The sequence below is a fragment of the Copadichromis virginalis genome, linkage group LG17 (genome assembly GCF_057382275.1).
Source record: "Copadichromis virginalis isolate Kocher_CV1m ecotype Utaka linkage group LG17, C_Virginalis_male_GT1.1, whole genome shotgun sequence".
Lineage (NCBI taxonomy): Eukaryota > Metazoa > Chordata > Actinopteri > Cichliformes > Cichlidae > Copadichromis > Copadichromis virginalis.
The window spans coordinates 18,896,689-18,916,369 of NC_140634.1; positions in this window are offsets into that span (position 1 = coordinate 18,896,689).

A 19,681-nucleotide genomic window follows, 5' to 3' on the forward strand; every position below is an offset into this window, starting at 1 on the left:
AGCCATGACTTCATCAAATTGATAAATTTTTTAGGTCTAACATTTTGATGGTTAACAGTCACTCTTTACACAGCCTGAGGAACAAAAAGGAAATAAGCTTTAAATGTGTGTCCTTTCTTAACCACTCTCATTGAATATCTTTGTACTGCAGGCAGTTGGCCACCAGAGAGCACTGTTTAACAAGTGCCCAGCTGACTCTTACGAGAAGAGGGAAGTGTGCATGTCAAACTGCTCAGAGCTCCAAGCCCTGGCCTGAAATTTCCTGCTCTTTCAGAGGGAAAGGGGCACTCCCTGAGCGGGGGACTGTGATAGGTCAAGCTGTCTCCTTAAGCCTTATTTAGACCTATCTCAGTCCGCAAGATAGGACAGTTCATGCAGTCGAGCCAGAACAAGAAAATGACAAAAATATTCAGACAATACGAGATCCGAATGATCTAGCCACCATACAGAGAGAATGTATACTGTCTCACATGCTCCTTCAGCTGCTTCAGCCTTACTGCAAAAACGCCGAAGGGGAATAAATTTCCAGCTTGTCAGGGCAGATTTCAAACTCTCCGGGAAACCTTCAACCCTCAGCTGCTGTGGCCACAGATGCAGAAAAGGGAAGAGGAACCACAACTTCCCGAAGCCACTGGAAGACCTCAAAGGCTTTTAGTTCAGTCCAGAATCAGAACCATTTCAGCCTTAGAGGACAGATCACCATGACAGGAGAACAATCACTGATCAAGTTGTTAACGTCTAACCCAGACAGCTCAGATTCCATAAGTGACAGGCTGTTTAGGACTGTAAACTTATAACAACATTTATAAAAAGTATCATTCTCTGAACAAGTCTCTGAACTGTACATGTTAGGAAATTGTTGAATGTAATCCCCAAACAGGTAAATTTTTAGTCACATTAGATTCACAGAGAGCAGGTAACTTTCTTCTAAGCGCACTCAGGTATTGCTAACATTGGTGCCCCACCACTATCCCTCAACTCAAAGGTGTAGTCTTCATGTGAACTTTAGGCTAGCAGGCTAGCAGCCAGTGTTGGGGAGTAACGGAATACATGTACCGCCGTTACGTATTTAAAATACAAAATATGAATAACTGTATTCCGTTACAGTTACCGTTTAAAAAGGTGGTATTCAGAATACAGTTACTTTGTTGAAATAAATGGATTACACTGCGGTACTTTCATGTTCCATTTTGTCGCGGGTCAGGACTGTTTGGGTTTTGTTTGACAGCTATGTTCTGTTGTTCCAGGCGGCAGCGCTACGGTTGCCATGGTTACAGGGCGACGCTCTCTCTCTCTCTCTGCGACTGCGTGTTTCCTGGGTGAGAGAGCGCCTTTTCGTTGTTGTTGTTGTTGTTGTGCTAAGCTAACAGGCAGAATGCTACAAGCATAGCTCTAAAGAATGTAGCATCATGGGCAGTGTAGTCCGTGTTGCAGGGAGAATGGACTGCCATACACGTTATGGGTCTGTGAGCGCGAGGAGGGAGAGAGAAAAAGGGGAGTAGAAAGGTTGGAGTTGTCATCGAGGAAAAATGGGAGCTGGAAGCATGTAAATATAATAATAACCACTTCAGCCAAGAAGAGTGCCTGACGAGCCCAGTTGTAAGTAAGCTATTAAGACTCGACTGTACACCGTGTTCGTGTTTTCCTCCGAAAACAATAAGTTCCGTTGGAGCAGCCTTTCAACGCCTCTCTCTGTCTCTCGCAAGAAAAGTTGACCCCCCCAACAAAGTAAAGCTATTTTTCGGCTACGAGCTGACAGGGACCCCGCCTTATTAGTCAGAGGTCCCTTTACTACAGTTCGGAGTCGCGGACCTTCAGTAATAGTAATAAATCACACAGCAATAGCACATTCACGTTGTTGTAAAAAGCATGATAATATATTAAGTAATCCAAAGTATTCAGAATACGTTACTGTCATTGAGTAACGTAACGGAATACGTTACAGAATACATTTTGGGGCATGTATTCTGTATTCTGTAATGGAATACATTTTAAAAGTAACCTTCCCAACACTGCTAGCAGCATAAACATCCACGACTGTAGCGCTAAAAACTGCAACAGTTTTCACTTTACTGACCTTATTCCATGTTTACGGAGCCCCCCAGGGGACATGGGAGAAAAAAAAAAATTAGGGAGGAAAAAAAAAAAATTAGGGAGGAAAAAAAAAATTAAGACGGACTTTTTGCGAGTGCTCGCAAAAGTATTGCGAGATCTCGCAATAAGTATTGCGAGCGCTTGCAAAAGTATTGCGAGATCTCGCAAAAGTTTTAGCCGCATTCTTCGGAGGCCGCCAGCTCGAAGCCGACCGGGAGGTCGAGGCACGATGTGCCGGGAAAGCGGTGTTCCTCCCGGCTGTAGTAGGTCTCGACCGCCCGTTAGCTTCGAGCTAGTGGGTGTCAGATCTCTAAAAACGTCGGAGCTCTTTTGCAAATATGTGATGTCTTGTAAACCGAGCAGGTATCTGACGTTTACACAACTACATTCACGCCTCAAAATATCTTAAAAGTGTATTTTGTGACCCAGAAAGAGTAATATTACAACTAAGTAGCTGCCGCCATTGTTGGAGTTTTGCGAGATCTCGCAATACTTTTGCGAGCGCTCGCAATACTTATTGCGAGATCTCGCAATACTTTTGCGAGCGCTCGCAATACTTATTGCGAGATCTCGCAATACTTTTGCGAGCGCTCGCAATACTTTTGCGAGATCTCGCAAAAGTCCGTCTTAATTTTTTTTTTTCTCCCTAATTTTTTTTTTTTCCTCCGTAATTTTTTTTTCTCCCATGTCCCCTGGGGGGCTCCGTACATGTTAATCACCAGAATAGCTGACATTTTACCTATAGTGTATGTCATTTCTACTCCTATTTTTTTTCAATTATTGCTTTTTTTGTTTGTTTGTTTGTTTGTTTGTTTGTTTGTTTGTTTGTTTGTTTTTACAAAAGATTCAGTGTCAGTGAGGGATCAAAGAAAATCTCCAAATGATAAGTGAGAAAACCATTTAGGTGGTGTATCACAGGATCTCCAAGTAACTCTACAGGTTCTGAGTTTCCATAAAACCAAGAAAAATATTCATCCATTTTCTGTGTGGCAGACTTGCTGTAACTGCGTGGCTTTGTTCGGTAATAAACAGTTCTCGTGTACAGTAATGCATGCATGTGATTTCCTGAAAATTGAGATGGCAGGAAGTGGTTTTCTGCTCAATAGTGAAAGTATTTAGAGTTCAAACTTCATTTTACAGAAATGGAGCTCAAGGAGGGAAAGAAGGTAATTGTTATTGTGCATTTATATGGTGTAAGAATAATCATAAACAATTGTTTTTGAATGAAAAGATGTGCCTCAATTCTGAACATCTTTGTACCTGTAGCACATTTGGTACACACGCTTGTGACATAACATACACAGGAGCATGGTGGAGGAAAATAAACGTGGAGTCTGCTGTTTCTCCGTGGACTGCAAGAGAAAATAAGGATCTGCTCATTTATGAGAATTGTCAGCTTGGTTTATTACACTCTAGACTCCTGTCTGCAGTGTGTATGTGTGTGTTACTTCCTGTTCTAGGTGTGAAGTTTTTGTCTTTCAGTGTTGCCGGGTTCTCTCAGATGAACTGAAAATGAGGGATCTGCATCAAGAGGATTACAGAGCAGAGTATCCAGGATCCAGCTGTCTATCTATAAAGAGTGACTGGTCCAAAGCTCAGCCTCCAGTGTTCAACACTGAACCTAGACCCTCAGACACTAAGTAAGAGATACTTTCTGTCTGTAGATCAAACTGAAGATAATTCATTTCATAGGAAGACAAAACTAAATGCTGTTTAATTGTGTCAGATTAACCCACTTTCTGATTTTTAACCTTTTTCTATTGAACAAACAAAGTCATTCAAACCTACTGATGCTCTTTACTATATCCAACTGCTTTCTAATGTGTTTACCCACCAAAGACCATGAAGTCATCTCCCTGAAAAGAACTGGTCACAATATAATGGCAAAAGCTGAACTTTAGATAAACAGATGCTGATGTTAGAAGTACACACTGCTCACTGCTCAATAAAAGTAACACTTGGAAAACACATTAGATCTCAATAGGGAAAGAATGATGCTGGATATCTACAGTATACTGTTATGGACTGGGTAATATGTTAGGAATGAAACATTGTTTGATGGAAATGGAAATGATCAACATACAGAGGGCTGAATTCAAAGACACCCTGAAATTTAAAGTGAAATGTTTTGTGGCAGGCTTGTTTATTTCACCAAAATGTCATTGCTGCAACTAAAACTGGTACTAAATAGTTTATGTGGCTCCCATGTGCTTCATGCAGGCCAAATACCAACGTAAGTGTCAAGGCTCGGCTGTGTGGCAGGCAGGAGGAGGACCCAAACGCAAAACTCACAGACACGGAGATGAACTCAAAATCACAGCTTTAATGCTGGAGTGGCAGAACATAGGAAATACAAAACTAAACTGGGAAAAGTAAACAAACATACGCAGAGACACAGGGAGATCCACACAACATGAGGGACGACGTCACGCTGAACAGAGGGAGACGCAGACAGAAATACACAGAGGGTTAACGAGGGGAGTGGGAACACACGGGGAACACAGGTGACACTGATAACCATAACGAGACAGGGCGGGGTGAACTGAACACTGACGGGAGAGGTGAAACAAGGAGCACAGAGGTTCAGACAGGAGGAGAGAGAGCACGAGCAGAACACCAACGCAACAGGCAGGGGAGACACGGAACAAACACGAAAGGGGACGAGGGCTCATAAATACATAGAGGGCACACAGGGGGAAGAGAGAGCACGGGGAGAACTTAGACATGATGGGCAGGGGAAGCATGGAACAAAACACAAGGAGAGACGAGGGCCCACAGACACACAGAGGGGCACACAGGGAGACATGAAGGGCAAGGGACCAAAACCAGAAGCCATGGAATAAATCACACACAAGTACAACAACACGAAAATCACAAAAAACCAAAAACGCTGGGTCAGGAGACCCAGGACCGTGACAGTACCCCCCCCTCAAGGGCTGGCTCCAGACAGCCCAAACACAGAAAAACAAAACCAAACAGAAAACAACCCAGGGCGGGCGGCGGGGGCCCAGGACGGAGGGCTCGGAACAGAAAACAAAGAGCACAGCAAACACCGGAGCCCAAGAAAATAACTCAAACACAGAGCAGTTCAGGAGGCCGGCCGTGCGCAAGGCAACGGCGGCGACGCGGAAACAGTTCAGGAGGCCGGCCGTGCGCAAGGCAACGGCGGCGACGAAGGAGACGACGGAGCAGTTCAGGAGGCCGGCCGTGCGCAAGGCAACGGCGGCGACGAAGGAGACGACGGAGCAGTTCAGGAGGCCGACCGTGCGGGAGGCGGCGGCGACGATGACAGCGCTGGTCCGGGGGCCGACCGTGCGGAAGGCGACGGCGGCCACTCAGGCGAAGGCGGTCCGGGGGCCGGCCGCGCGGAAGGCAGCGGCGGCGGCTCTCCAGTGTCAGGCGCACCGGCCGAGGCCCGGAGGGCACAGGACCAGTCGAGACGGGACCAGGCGAAGCACAGGCTGAGGAGGCTGCAGCAGACGAAGACTCTGAGGAGGCTGCAGCAGACGAAGACTCTGAGGAGGCTGCAGCAGACGAAGACTCTGAGGAGGCCGAGGCCGGGCCGGGCGAGGTTGCAGAGGCCGAGGCCGGGCCGGGCGAGGTTGCAGAGGCCGAGGCCGGGCCGGGCGAGGTTGCAGAGGCCGAGGCCGGGCCGGGCGAGGTTGCAGAGGCTGGCCCAGGCGTTGACGAGGCGGTCGTAGGTGGCGGCTGGACAGGCTCCTCGGGCCCTCCAGCGGAGACGTGAGGCTGAACGGGCCCCTCGGACCCTCCAGCGGAGACAGGAGGCTGAACGGGCCCCTCGGACCCTCCAGCGGAGACAGGAGGCTGAACGGGCCCCTCGGACCCTCCAGCGGAGACAGGAGGCTGAACGGGCCCCTCGGACCCTCCAGCGGAGACAGGAGGCTGAACGGGCCCCTCGGACCCTCCAGCGGAGACAGGAGGCTGAACGGGCCCCTCGGACCCTCCAGCGGAGACAGGAGGCTGAACGGGCCCCTCGGACCCTCCAGCGGAGACAGGAGGCTGAACGGGCCTCTCGGACCCTCCAGCGGAGACGAGGAGGTGCTGGCCGGGCTCACTGGAACCCCCAGCGGATGAGGCGGATGGCGGTGTGGGAGCCACGGAGTCCTGGATGAGCTCATCCGAGCTTCCAGCAGGAGCTGATGTAGAGCCAGAGAGGTTTGGGATCCCTGGCTGAATGTTAAGCCGAACAGAAGACCGTATTGCTATCGGGGACTGAGCTGCTGGACACACGGGGACCTGAGCTGCTGGACACACGGGGACCTGAGCTGCTGGACACACGGGGACCTGAGCTGCTGGACACACGGGGACCTGAGCTGCTGGACACACGGGGACCTGAGCTGCTAACGGTGGAGAAGTAAATGACTGCACAGGGGACTGAACTGATGTCTGTAGTAACGGTGGTGGTGATGGTTGAGTGGGAGACTGCACTGGAGACTGCACTGGAGACTGCACTGGAGACTGCACTGGAGACTGCACTGGAGACTGCACTGAGGGTGGCTGCGAGGGAGCTAACTGAGCTATGAAGGGCTGCACTGGAGACTGCACTGGAGACTGCACTGGAGACTGCACTGAGGGTGGCTGCGAGGGAGCTAACTGAGCTATGAAGGGCTGCGAGGGAGCTAACTGAGCTGTCGATAAGGCCGATGATTCCTCTACCAACTGAGCTATTGACTGGGCTAAGGATTGAAATAAGGTTTGTAGTAAGTCAGGCTGTGGATGTGACTGTGCTATGGGAAGCGAGGCTGAATGTGGTGGAGGTGGCGACTGAGCTTCGGGCCGGGCGGCTAACAGAGCTTCGGGCCGGGCGGCTAACAGAGCTTCGGGCCGGGCGGCTAACAGAGCTTCGGGCCGGGCGGCTAACAGAGCTTCGGGCCGGGCGGCTAACAGAGCTTCGGGCCGGGCGGCTAACAGAGCTTGAGACGAAAATGGTGGTGGAGTTGGTGTCTGGGCTACAGGCGGCTTCTGAGCAGGAAACACAGGACACTGAGCTACAGGTGGCTGCTGAGCAGGTGACTGAGCTGAAAGCGGACGGGCAGCTGACTGAATAAACATAGCTCCAGAATAAACAGTTCCAGATGAAACAGTCTCGTGCTTAAAAGGTGCGGAGGTGAACTTAGAAACATTATGAGCCCTGGAAACACAGTCATATTCAAACTCACTATTCATTTCTGATGTGTTACGGACCTGAAAAACAGCGGACTCAGGAGCAGAATATTGTCCGAGTTGGTCCGACTTGGAAGTGGCATGGAAGAAACAGTTAGTGTCACTCACCACCGGAGTTTGCTCAGAAACGTTAGGGCGGCGGCGGCGTGAGCGCCGTTTTCGCCGAGAGGGGGGAGGAGATGAGCCGGGCCGCGAATCCTCCAGCGGACCGGGCTGAACGTCCTCCGACCCCTCACACTGGAGAGGCAGCTCCGGGCGGACGCCTACGGTGGAAACAAGGAAGTCCCGGATGTGGGGGTGCAGCGCGCCGAACAGCCACGGGAGTCCGGACACCATCCGCTGTAGACGGGCGGCTACGACCTCCCGGTGTTCGTCTCCTGGCAGCGCCTCCCACTCCTGACAGTGGTACTCCACCGTATAGATCAAATCCTCCCGGAGCTCAGCGGAGGGGTTGTGAGTTGCTGGGTCCATTACTGTTGACGTCGTACTGTCAAGGCTCGGCTGTGTGGCAGGCAGGAGGAGGACCCAAACGCAAAACTCACAGACACGGAGATGAACTCAAAATCACAGCTTTAATGCTGGAGTGGCAGAACATAGGAAATACAAAACTAAACTGGGAAAAGTAAACAAACATACGCAGAGACACAGGGAGATCCACACAACATGAGGGACGACGTCACGCTGAACAGAGGGAGACGCAGACAGAAATACACAGAGGGTTAACGAGGGGAGTGGGAACACACGGGGAACACAGGTGACACTGATAACCATAACGAGACAGGGCGGGGTGAACTGAACACTGACGGGAGAGGTGAAACAAGGAGCACAGAGGTTCAGACAGGAGGAGAGAGAGCACGAGCAGAACACCAACGCAACAGGCAGGGGAGACACGGAACAAACACGAAAGGGGACGAGGGCTCATAAATACATAGAGGGCACACAGGGGGAAGAGAGAGCACGGGGAGAACTTAGACATGATGGGCAGGGGAAGCATGGAACAAAACACAAGGAGAGACGAGGGCCCACAGACACACAGAGGGGCACACAGGGAGACATGAAGGGCAAGGGACCAAAACCAGAAGCCATGGAATAAATCACACACAAGTACAACAACACGAAAATCACAAAAAACCAAAAACGCTGGGTCAGGAGACCCAGGACCGTGACAGTAAGGGCATGCTCCTAATGAGATGATGTATGTTGTCATTGAGAATCTGGTCCCAGATTTAGACTGGGGCATCACTAAGCTCCTGGACAGTCTGAGGTGCAACCTGGTGATCCAAGATGAACCAAAACATAATGTCTGTCAGGCGTTGTATGGAGGCGAGGAAGAAGGAACCCAAACGCAGGACTGGCAGGTAGGTGAGGTTTATTATAAGGAGTGGGTGAAGGGGCACTGACTGGCTGGACAACTGAATGGCGGACTGAACTGAGGGAACACACGGGAAGGACAACATAACATCAATGACATGACAGTGAACGAGTAGAAACAGAGGGCTTAAATACACAGACTGATGAGGATGATAATGAGAGACCGGTGAGTACACAGCTGAACATAATCTGGCTAATGACACAAGACGAGCTGACACAGGAAAAGGCAAAGCTGAGGCTGGACCAGGCAAAGCTGAGGCTGGACCAGGCGAAGCTGAGGCTGGACCAGGCGAAGCAGAAGCAGAAGCCGAGGCCAGACCAGGCGAAGCTGAGGCTGGACCAGGCGAAGCAGAAGCCGAGGCCGGACCAGGCGAAGCTGAAGCTGAGGCTGAGGCTGGACCAGGCGAGGCAGCGGCTGAGTCTGATGCCGGACCAGGCGAGGCAGCGGCTGAGTCTGATGCCGGACCAGGCGAGGCAGCGGCTGAGTCTGATGCCGGACCAGGCGGCGCGGAAGCCTCTGGCTGGAGACAGGCAGGGCCAGTAGGCGCGGAAGCCTCTGGCTGAGGAGCGGCCGGGCCAGCGGGTGCAGGAACCCCTGGCTGAAGAGCGGCCGGGCCAGCGGGTGCGGAAACCCCTGGCTGAAGAGCGGCCGGGCCAGCGGGTGCGGAAACCCCTGGCTGAAGAGCGGCCGGGCCAGCGGGTGCGGAAACCCCTGGCTGAGGAGCAGGAGAGCTCACAGCTGGCTCTGGGTGCTGTGGCTGCAGGTCCGGGAACTGAACGGGATGGTGGACGGGCGACTGGGAGACAGGAGGCGACTGGACTACAGACTGAACAGGAGCAGACTGGACTGACTGGACTACAGACTGGACAGGGGCAGAATGGACTACAAACTGGACAGGAGCAGAACGGACTACAGACTGGACAGGAGCAGACTGGACTGACTGGACTACAGACTGGACAGGGGCAGACTGGACTACAGACTGGACAGGAGCAGACTGGACTGACTGGACTACAGACTGGACTGACTGGACTACAGACTGGACAGGAGCAGACTGGAGGGCAGGAGGAGACTGAACCACAGGGGACTGGAGGGCAGGTGAGTGAACTGCCTGGACTGAGGAGACTAACGGATAAACAGAGGTCGGTGAGGCTAATGGCTGAGCTGAGGTTGGTACAGCTGATGGCTGAGCTATAGACTGAGCTAATGATGTCATGGTTCGTTGTGTGGCAGGCAGGAGAAGGACCCAAGATGCAGATTCACAGACACGGGGATAAACTCAAAAAACACAGCTTTATTGCTGGCCACGAGAAGCAATACAAAATAAACTAAAACTGGGAAAACTAAAGCATGAGATGTACAAGGAACCGAACCACGGGGAGAATAACACACAACATGAGGGAGAACGCGACGCCGAACAGAGGGAGACGCAGACAGAAATACACAGAGGGTTAACGAGGAAAGTGGGAACACATGGGGAACACAGGTGACACTGATAATCATAACGAGACAGGGCGGGGTGAACTGAACATGACATGTACAGGCGTGAGAGTCACAAAGTAAACAGGAAGTGCACAGAGGTTCAGACAGGAGGAGAGAGAGCACGGGGAAAACACAGACATAACGGGCTGGGGAAACATGAAACAACCACAAAGGGAGACGAGGGCTCATAAATACACAGAGGGCACACAGGGGGGGAGAGAGAGCACGGGGAGAACTTAGACATAATGGGCAGGGGAAACATGGAATAAAACATAAGGAGAGACGAGGGCTCACAGATACACAGAGGGGCACACAGGGGGTAAAAGCCATGAAGGGAAAACACTTAGGGAACAACACAACAGGGCAACTCAGAAAACATGGCCTAAATAAGGAACAAAATACAAACATACAAGAAAACTAAGAACACTGGGCCAACATGGCCCAGGACCATGACAGTACCCCCCCCCCCCCTCAAGGGCTGGCCCCCGACAGCCCAAACCCGAGAAACAAAACAAAAACAGAAAACAACCCACCCAGGGCGGGAGGCGGGGGACCAGGACGGAGGGACCAGAACGGGAAACAAAAACAAACAACAGAAGACACAGGAGCACATGACCACAGTCCAAATAAAGTTCAGGGGGCCGACCCAGAGCCCACAGGCACAAGAGTTCACGGGTCACACGGTTGGGGGGCCGACCAGGTGGGTGGCACAGGTGACAGAGCTGGTCCAGAGGCCGGCCGTGCGGAAGGCAGCGGCGACGGCGAAGGAGACGACGACGGAGCAGTTCAGGGGGCCGACCGCGCGGAAGGCAGCGGCGGCGGCGAAGGAGACGACGGAGCAGTTCAGGGGGCCGACCGCGCGGAAGGCAGCGGCGGCGGCTCTCCAGTCTCAGGCGTGCTGGCCATGGCCTGGTGGGCACAGGACCAGTCGAGGCAGGACCAGACGGTGGCGATGCGGGGGCCGGACCAGGCGAAGCACAGGCTGAAGCTGAACCAGACGAAGACTCGGAGGCTGAAGCTGAACCAGACGAAGACTCGGAGGCTGGAGCTGAACCAGACGAAGACTCGGAGGCTGGAGCTGCGCCAGACGAAGACTCGGAGGCTGGAGCTGCGCCAGACGAAGACTCGGAGGCTGGAGCTGAACCAGACGAAGACTCGGAGGCTGGAGCTGCAGCAGACGAAGACTCGGAGGCTGGAGCTGCAGCAGACGAAGCACAGGCTGGAGCTGCAGCAGACGAAGCACAGGCTGGAGCTGCAGCAGACGAAGCACGGGCTGGAGCTGCAGCAGACGAAGCACGGGCTGGAGCTGCAGCAGACGAAGCACGGGCTGGAGCTGCAGCTGACGAAGCACGGGCTGGAGCTGCAGCTGACGAAGCACGGGCTGGAGCTGGACCAGGAGGAGCAGAAGCAGAAGGTGGCTGGATGGGCTCCTCGGGCCCTCCAGCTGATGTGGCATGGTGCTGGACGGGCGGCTCGGGCCCCCCAGCAGACGTGGCATGAGGCTGGTGCGGTTCTCCTGAACCCCCAGCCGACGTGGAAGGTTGCTGGACGGGCTCCTCGGGCCCTCCAGCGGAGACGGGAGGCTGAATGGGCCCCTCGGACCCTCCAGCGGAGACGGGAGGCTGAACGGGCCCCTCGGACCCTCCAGCGGAGACGGGAGGCTGAACGGGCTCCTCGGGCCCCCCAGCTGATGAGGTAGATGGCGGCGTGGGAGCCGCGGAGTCCTGGATGAGCTCATCCGAGCTCCCAGCAGGAGCTGATGCAGAGCCAGGGAGATTTGGGACCCCTGGCTGAATGTTAAGCTGACCAGTGGACCGTGCTGCTATCGGGGACTGGGCTACTGGAGCTACTGGCGCCTGCGCTACAGGCGGCACTGGAGCTACTGGCGCCTGCGCTACAGGCGGCACTGGAGCTACTGGGGCCTGCGCTACAGACGGCACTGGAGCTACTGGGGCCTGCGCTACAGGCGGCACTGGAGCTACTGGGGCCTGCGCTGAAGGTGACTCTGGAGCTACGGGGGCCTGAACTGAAAGTGGCACTGGGGATACTGGAAACTGAACTGAGGGGGACACTGGACACTGAACTGAGGGGGACACTGGACACTGAACTGAGGGGGACACTGGACACTGAACTGAGGGAGACACGGGACACTGAACTGAGGGGGACACGGGACACTGAACTGAGGGGGACACGGGACACTGAACTGAGGGGAACACTGGACACTGAACTGAGGGGGACACGGGACACTGAACTGAGGGGGACACGGGACACTGAACTGAGGGGGACACGGGAAACTGAACTGAGGGGGGCTGCGAGGGAGCTAACTGAGCTGTGAAGGGCTGCGAGGGAGCTAACTGAGCTGTGAAGGGCTGCGAGGGAGCTGACTGAGCTGTGAAGGGCTGCGAGGGAGCTGACTGAGCTGGGAGTAGCTGCGATAGTTGGGGGGAAAGTGGAACTGGTGATTGAGTGGATGACTGTGCTAAGGGAGGCTGCGCTGGGGAAAACCGAGCTAAGGCTAACTGAGGAGGTAGCTGAGTGGCAGACTGAACTGAAGGAGACTGAAGTGGTGGTAGGGGTGAAAACGGAGCTTGTGGTGGAGTCAACGACTGTGCTAGCGAGGATACAGGAGACAGAGCTAGCGCTTCTGGCTGGGCAGCTAAGCGAAAAAACACAGCTCCGGAATAAACAGTCCCAGAGTCAGGAAACTCCTGTTTGTCCCTTCCACTCACCACAGCTGGCAACTCAGAAGTCTCGGTGTCTGGCTGTGGCGGTGGGTGTCGGCGGCGTGAACGCCGTTTTCTCCGGGATGGGGGAGGAGCTGAGCCGGGCCGCGAATCCTCCTCGGTGATAAGCCAGGGCTTCCAACGGAGCTCGTCCTCCCGATACGCCCGTAACACCTGCTGCCGCTCCTCTTCACCGAAGTCGCTGGCCTCCGGCATCTCCGTGCGCCACGTAGTGTAGACAGGGGGAGGCGAAGATGTAGAAGCCGATGAGAAGCGAACAGGCGGCGTAACGGTGGTGAGCCCCATGGTCCCGATCTTGACCGTTTCCGGTTCTTTCTGGGACAGCTGCCCCGGACGGATGCCCACGGCGGACACAAGAAAGTCCCGGATGTGGGGGCGCAGCGCGCCGAATAGCCACGGGAGCCCGGACACCATCCGCTGAAGACGGACGGCTACGGTCTCCCGGTATTCGCCTCTAGGTAGCGTCGCCCATTCCTCACAGTGGTATTCCACCGTGTAGACCAAGTCGTCCTGGAGGTCCGCGGAGGGGTTGTGAACTGCTGGGTCCATGTCGCGGTCGCGTTCTTCTGTCATGGTTCGTTGTGTGGCAGGCAGGAGAAGGACCCAAGATGCAGATTCACAGACACGGGGATAAACTCAAAAAACACAGCTTTATTGCTGGCCACGAGAAGCAATACAAAATAAACTAGAAAAATTTGCATTTCCTGCGAAAATGCTGTGTGGATGCCTTAACGCTGAAGATGTCTGCTGAAAAAAGCTGAAAAAGTTGAAAAAAAAACAAAAACAAAAAACATTGCCCTGAGCAGGATTCGAACCTGGCCCTTCTGGTCTAAAGGCGGCAATTCACCTCACTGCACCAAACTCATTCACACAAAGAAGAGGTGGAGAGAGTGACAATTGTGGTGAAATTAGCAGAAGCTGCTTAGAATTGTGCTGATAAGAGGTGAAAAAGCTAAACATTTGGCAGAAAAGAGGTGAATCAGAAGAATTTCTGCTGAAAAGAGGCAAAGAAGCAAAAAGATGAGCTGAAAAGAGGTGTAGAAGCAGAAGTACTTGCTGAAGATGGCTGTATGTGTAATGACACACTGGAGAGCAGTGACACACAAGAAAGCAGAGCGCATGCAAGCAGGGAACATGTGTAGCAACTGTCACAGGTAGGATTCAAACCTCTGCCACCGGCAGATGCCCTACCCTCTGAGCCAAATGAGTTCTGGTCACAAGCAAAGATATGATGAGAGGGACAATGTGCACTGTGGAGCAGAAGCTCAAATTAGCAGAAAAGAGGTGAAGAGGAAGAACTTTGTTGTGAAATGAGGTAAAGAAACTGAAATTTGTGCTTAAAACAAGTGAAAAAGCTGAACTCTGAAATCCTGCTAAAACAGCAGAAGAGGCTGACATTTTTCAGCTACTCATTGAGCCAAACTGGTTCTCACGTAACTGAAAAAAGGTGGAAAAGCTTACAATTCTAATGAAAACAGCAGAAGAGGCTGAGATTTGTGCTGATAAGAGGTGAAAATGCTGAACCAATCAGAGGTACTGCTTCTGTCTGCTTCATCAGGCTGTGTACTTGTATGTATTTCTGCCATAGACTGTTAACAAGAATGTGAGGTCCATATTAGAAAAGCTGCTAAAATCATAAAACTTTGCAGAATTGTAATAAATTATCAATATGAATTACCGGTCTGTGATAGTGTATAAATTTGTACTCAAAAACTAGGTGGGATAGAAGCATAATTCTTGCACTGGGTGAATCAGCGGACTTTGGTGTACTTTGACTACGATTTACATAGCTCTTTGTATCTCCGTCGCGGAGACATGACGAGAGAAGAAATGGCTTAATTTTCGGAGTTTGAAAAATGAGAGGAGGACAGATTTCCACCCCTCAAACATGTTTTTGCAGAAACACTGTAATTTCGCTTAAATAGTATGAAATAGCAGTAATACTATGATTTGGCAGAAATACTACTTTTTAGCACAAATACTATTGTACAGAATGGTGTACGTCAGTTTAATGCTGGGTGGTGCTGCAATAGTAACTATCCTCGGTCAGAAGGAGAGGCTGACATCCAGGGATTAGATTACCACAGGTGGAGTTTATTGGCGGTCAGATGGATGGTACAGGGAGGCATGGCATACAGTAGGAGGATGTGGAGAGGTGATATGGTGTGGTTTCTATGATTAAGAACACTGGCAACAAATTCCTCCACTACAAATCAGTCTGATACCACTTCTTACAGGGTTCACGTTTACTAAGGCACTACCCAAAAGGCGCCACAAGAGGGCACTCCAACACAAGAGATGACCTATTTACACTGTAAACACCCCCTACTTAGCCACTACATACTACAGTGATATTACAGTATACAAATTCACACAAATACTATGATTTGGCAGAAATACTACGACTTAGTAGTAATACTATAACATAACAGTTCAATGTTCTTGCACAAATACCACAATATGGCAGAAATACTATGTTTTAGCATAAATACTGTGATTTGGTATAAATACTACGATTTGGCACACATACTATATTCCGCAGATACACTATAACATAGCAGATATTCTACGACTTAGTAGTAATACTATAACATAACAGAATTATTAATTGGGCACAAATACCACAATTTGGTAAAAATACTATGATTGGGTACAAATACTATGATTTGGCAATAATACTGCATTTTAACACAACTACTGAGATTTGATTGAAATACTATGATTTTGAAGAAATACTATTACTCCATACAAATACGATGCTTTGGGACAAATACTATGTTTGGGTTCCAATACTATGATGTGCAACAAATACTATGATTTGGCACAAGTACTATGATTTAGTACAAATACTATGATTTGGCAGAAATACTATGCCTTAGTAGTAATACTATAACATAAGAGATATACTATGGTTTTGCAGACAAACCAAGTTTTCTGCACAAATACCATGATTTGGAACAAATGCTATGATTTAGCAGAAATACTAAGATTGGGTACAAATACTATGATTTGGCAATAATACTGCGTTTTAACAACAACTACTGAGATTTGATTGAAATACTATGACTCCATACAAATACGATGCTTTGGCACAAATACTATGATTTGGCAGAAATACTATGACTTAGTAGTAATACTATAACATAACAGATTTCCTAAAAAAAACTATGAAATTGCAGTAATTCTATGACTTGGCAGAGATACTACGTTTTAGTACAAATACTATAACAACGCAGAAATACTATGACTTAGTAGTAATACTATAACATAACAGTTCAATGTTCTTGCACAAATGCCACAATTTGGCAGAAATACTATGTTTTAGCACAAATACTGTGATTTGGTATAAATACTACGATTTGGCACAAATACTATATTCCGCAGATACACTATAACATAACAGATATTCTACAACTTAGTAGTAATACTATAACATAACAGAATTATTAATTGGGCACAAATACCACAATTTGGCAAAAATACTATGATTTGGCACAAATACAATGACATGGCAAAAATACTATGATTTGGCACAAGTACTATGATTTAGTACAAATACTATGATTTGGCAGAAATACTATGCCTTAGTAGTAATACTATAACATAAGGGATATACTATGGTTTTGCAGACATACTATGTTTTTGCACAAATACCATGATTTGGCACAAATGCTATGATTTAGCAGAAATACTATGAATGGGTACAAATACTATGATTTTGCAATAATACTGCGTTTTAACAACAACTACTGAGATTTGATTGAAATACTATGATTTAGAAGAAATACTATGACTCCATACAAATACGATGCTTTGGCACAAATACTATGATTTGGCACAAGTACTATCATTTAGTACAAATAATGTGATTGGGCAGAAGTACTATGTTTCAGTACAAATACTATGATTTGGCAGGAATACTCTGATTTAGCAGAAATACTATGTTTTAACATAAATACTATCTTTTGGCAGAAATTCCTGCTAAAAAGGACTATTTCTGCTTTTTAGCAGAAATACTGTAATTTGGCATAAATACTATAATTTGGTATAAATACTGTGATTTGGCACATATAATATATTCAGCACATATACTATAACATAACAGAAATATTATGATTTGGCCCCAAAACCATGATTTTGCACAAATACCATGATTTGGCAAATATACTATGATTTTTCAAAAAATACTATGATTTAGCAGAAGTACTAAGATGTAGTAGAAGTACTTTGCTTTAGCAGAAATACTATGATTGAGGAGTAATACCTAAACATAGGAGAAATATTGATACACAGACACACATACACAGACAGTAAAGGGAACAGGAGCTGTTGAGAGTCTGGGCTTGGTATATGTAGGTCAGTTAAATTAGCTGCACCTGCTGTAGTCAGCCCTTACACACGCAGACACAGAGAGAGGTGTGAGTTTTCTTCAGTGTATTTCTGACATTCAGGATTCCCCTCGAACAAATGGCCATAATTTCCTAACCGTAGAGGCTAGAACGGTCATTCAGACATTGTTTTGTTCAGAAGAGATGGGGGAATCTTCAGGTCTTCATAATTCAGAGATAAAATATAAATTATTAAAGATATATGACTTGTAATACACTGTAACTGAGTAGAGGCGAAGCAAAAACTGCCTTGACTTGCTCTCAAACAACCTTTGGTAACTCTAAATCTATATGGAGCATCAAAATCATTCTTTCACCGTAAGAAACAGCAGGCTTTGGTGAACAGTCATGGAAATTTTCAGGGCTCTGTGGAAATCCATCAAAAAGATATGATGAGAGAAAAAAGTGACTCATTTCCAGAATTTGAAATCTGATGAAATCTGAGCGAGGGACAAATTTCCTACCCTCAAACAAGTCTAACTCATCTCAGAACGGTAATAGGTGAGAAAATAATTCTTGAATTGTGAGCATCAGGAGTGTCTGAAGATATACCGGGACAAGCCTCATGTCTTAACTTCGCTTCGTTAAGGAGATATGACAATTTGAAAATGCCTCTCATTAGAGAAATCCAGCGGTGATTTTGAACAAACTCTCCATTGAGTTTATATGGAGAGTTTTCTGACTTTGTGTTACTCTGAGGAGATTTGCAAAATAACTATGAGTCCCACAACAATGATAGGGACATTTTCTGAAAGCCAGCAAAAATACCTACGTTTTGGTGTATAATCTGTGGGGCTTGAGTGGAAATTGAGCGAGTAGCAAGAAGTTGTTTGGACATGAAGAGAAAATTCAAACAGTTTCACTGTCCCCTCTGAGTTAATTGCATAGCAACCATAGCAACGCATGTATTTTCTGAAAAATCACAATTTTGCAACTGAAGACTTAAAGAGAGATAAGATGAAAACAGTAGAAGATCTGAAAAAGCTGAATCATACAGGAATAGCCCAATCATTTGAGAACGTTTTAAAGTTTGAATGGAGTTTCTAGGTGAAAGTATGAGGCAGTAGTTAAGTTTCAAAGACAAGAAAGTTTTAGCAGAATTGTGGAAGTTTCCCATTCATTTCAATGGGACAAATTAAAGGAAAAAAGTGTAATATTTTAAAAAGTATAATAGTAATAAACACCAAAAGTCATAGCCGGCATAAGCAGAAAGAGCAGAACAGTTTAGAGTTTGAACGGTGAAAATAGCACAAAAATTGTGGAAGTAGATCCACGGCGAAAAGTGTACGGAAACACCCGGAATAATAAAGAATAAAGAGAAACAGGAACTCAATAGTGTGGATGCCTATTAAGGCATCCACACAACTAAAACTGGGAAAACTAAAGCATGAGATGTACAAGGAACCGAACCACGGGGAGAATAACACACAACATGAGGGAGAACGCGACGCCGAACAGAGGGAGACGCAGACAGAAATACACAGAGGGTTAACGAGGAAAGTGGGAACACATGGGGAACACAGGTGACACTGATAATCATAACGAGACAGGGCGGGGTGAACTGAACATGACATGTACAGGCGTGAGAGTCACAAAGTAAACAGGAAGTGCACAGAGGTTCAGACAGGAGGAGAGAGAGCACGGGGAAAACACAGACATAACGGGCTGGGGAAACATGAAACAACCACAAAGGGAGACGAGGGCTCATAAATACACAGAGGGCACACAGGGGGGGAGAGAGAGCACGGGGAGAACTTAGACATAATGGGCAGGGGAAACATGGAATAAAACATAAGGAGAGACGAGGGCTCACAGATACACAGAGGGGCACACAGGGGGTAAAAGCCATGAAGGGAAAACACTTAGGGAACAACACAACAGGGCAACTCAGAAAACATGGCCTAAATAAGGAACAAAATACAAACATACAAGAAAACTAAGAACACTGGGCCAACATGGCCCAGGACCATGACAAATGAGGGAGATAAAGCTACAGCCTGGGCTAGTAAAGCTGGTGCCTGAGCAGGGGACACTTCAGCCAGCCTAAGCAGGGATAAAGCTAGTGCGTGAAAGGCTGGATCAGGTGGTGGATGAAGTGGTGGGCTGATGAGTAAGCAGGCTAGCTCTTCCGAGCCTCTGGAGCATGAGGGCACTGGCTGGAGAGCCTCAGCTAGGCCTCTGGGATGGTCAGGTTGGATTCGGGCTGCCCTCAGCCTGGGTGCTGGGACAGGCACGGGAGGTGGCTGGACACCAGTCACCCCCACCTGAGAAACAGAAGCGGGTGTGGAGGTAGACTGGGTCGCAGCTGCCCTCCTCCTGGGAGCTGGCACTGGTGTGGGTGTAGACTGGGCCCTAGCCATCAGAGGAGGTGAAACGGCTGAAGGGGAAGGCCGAATCTGGGCCGCCGTGCTGGTGGGAAA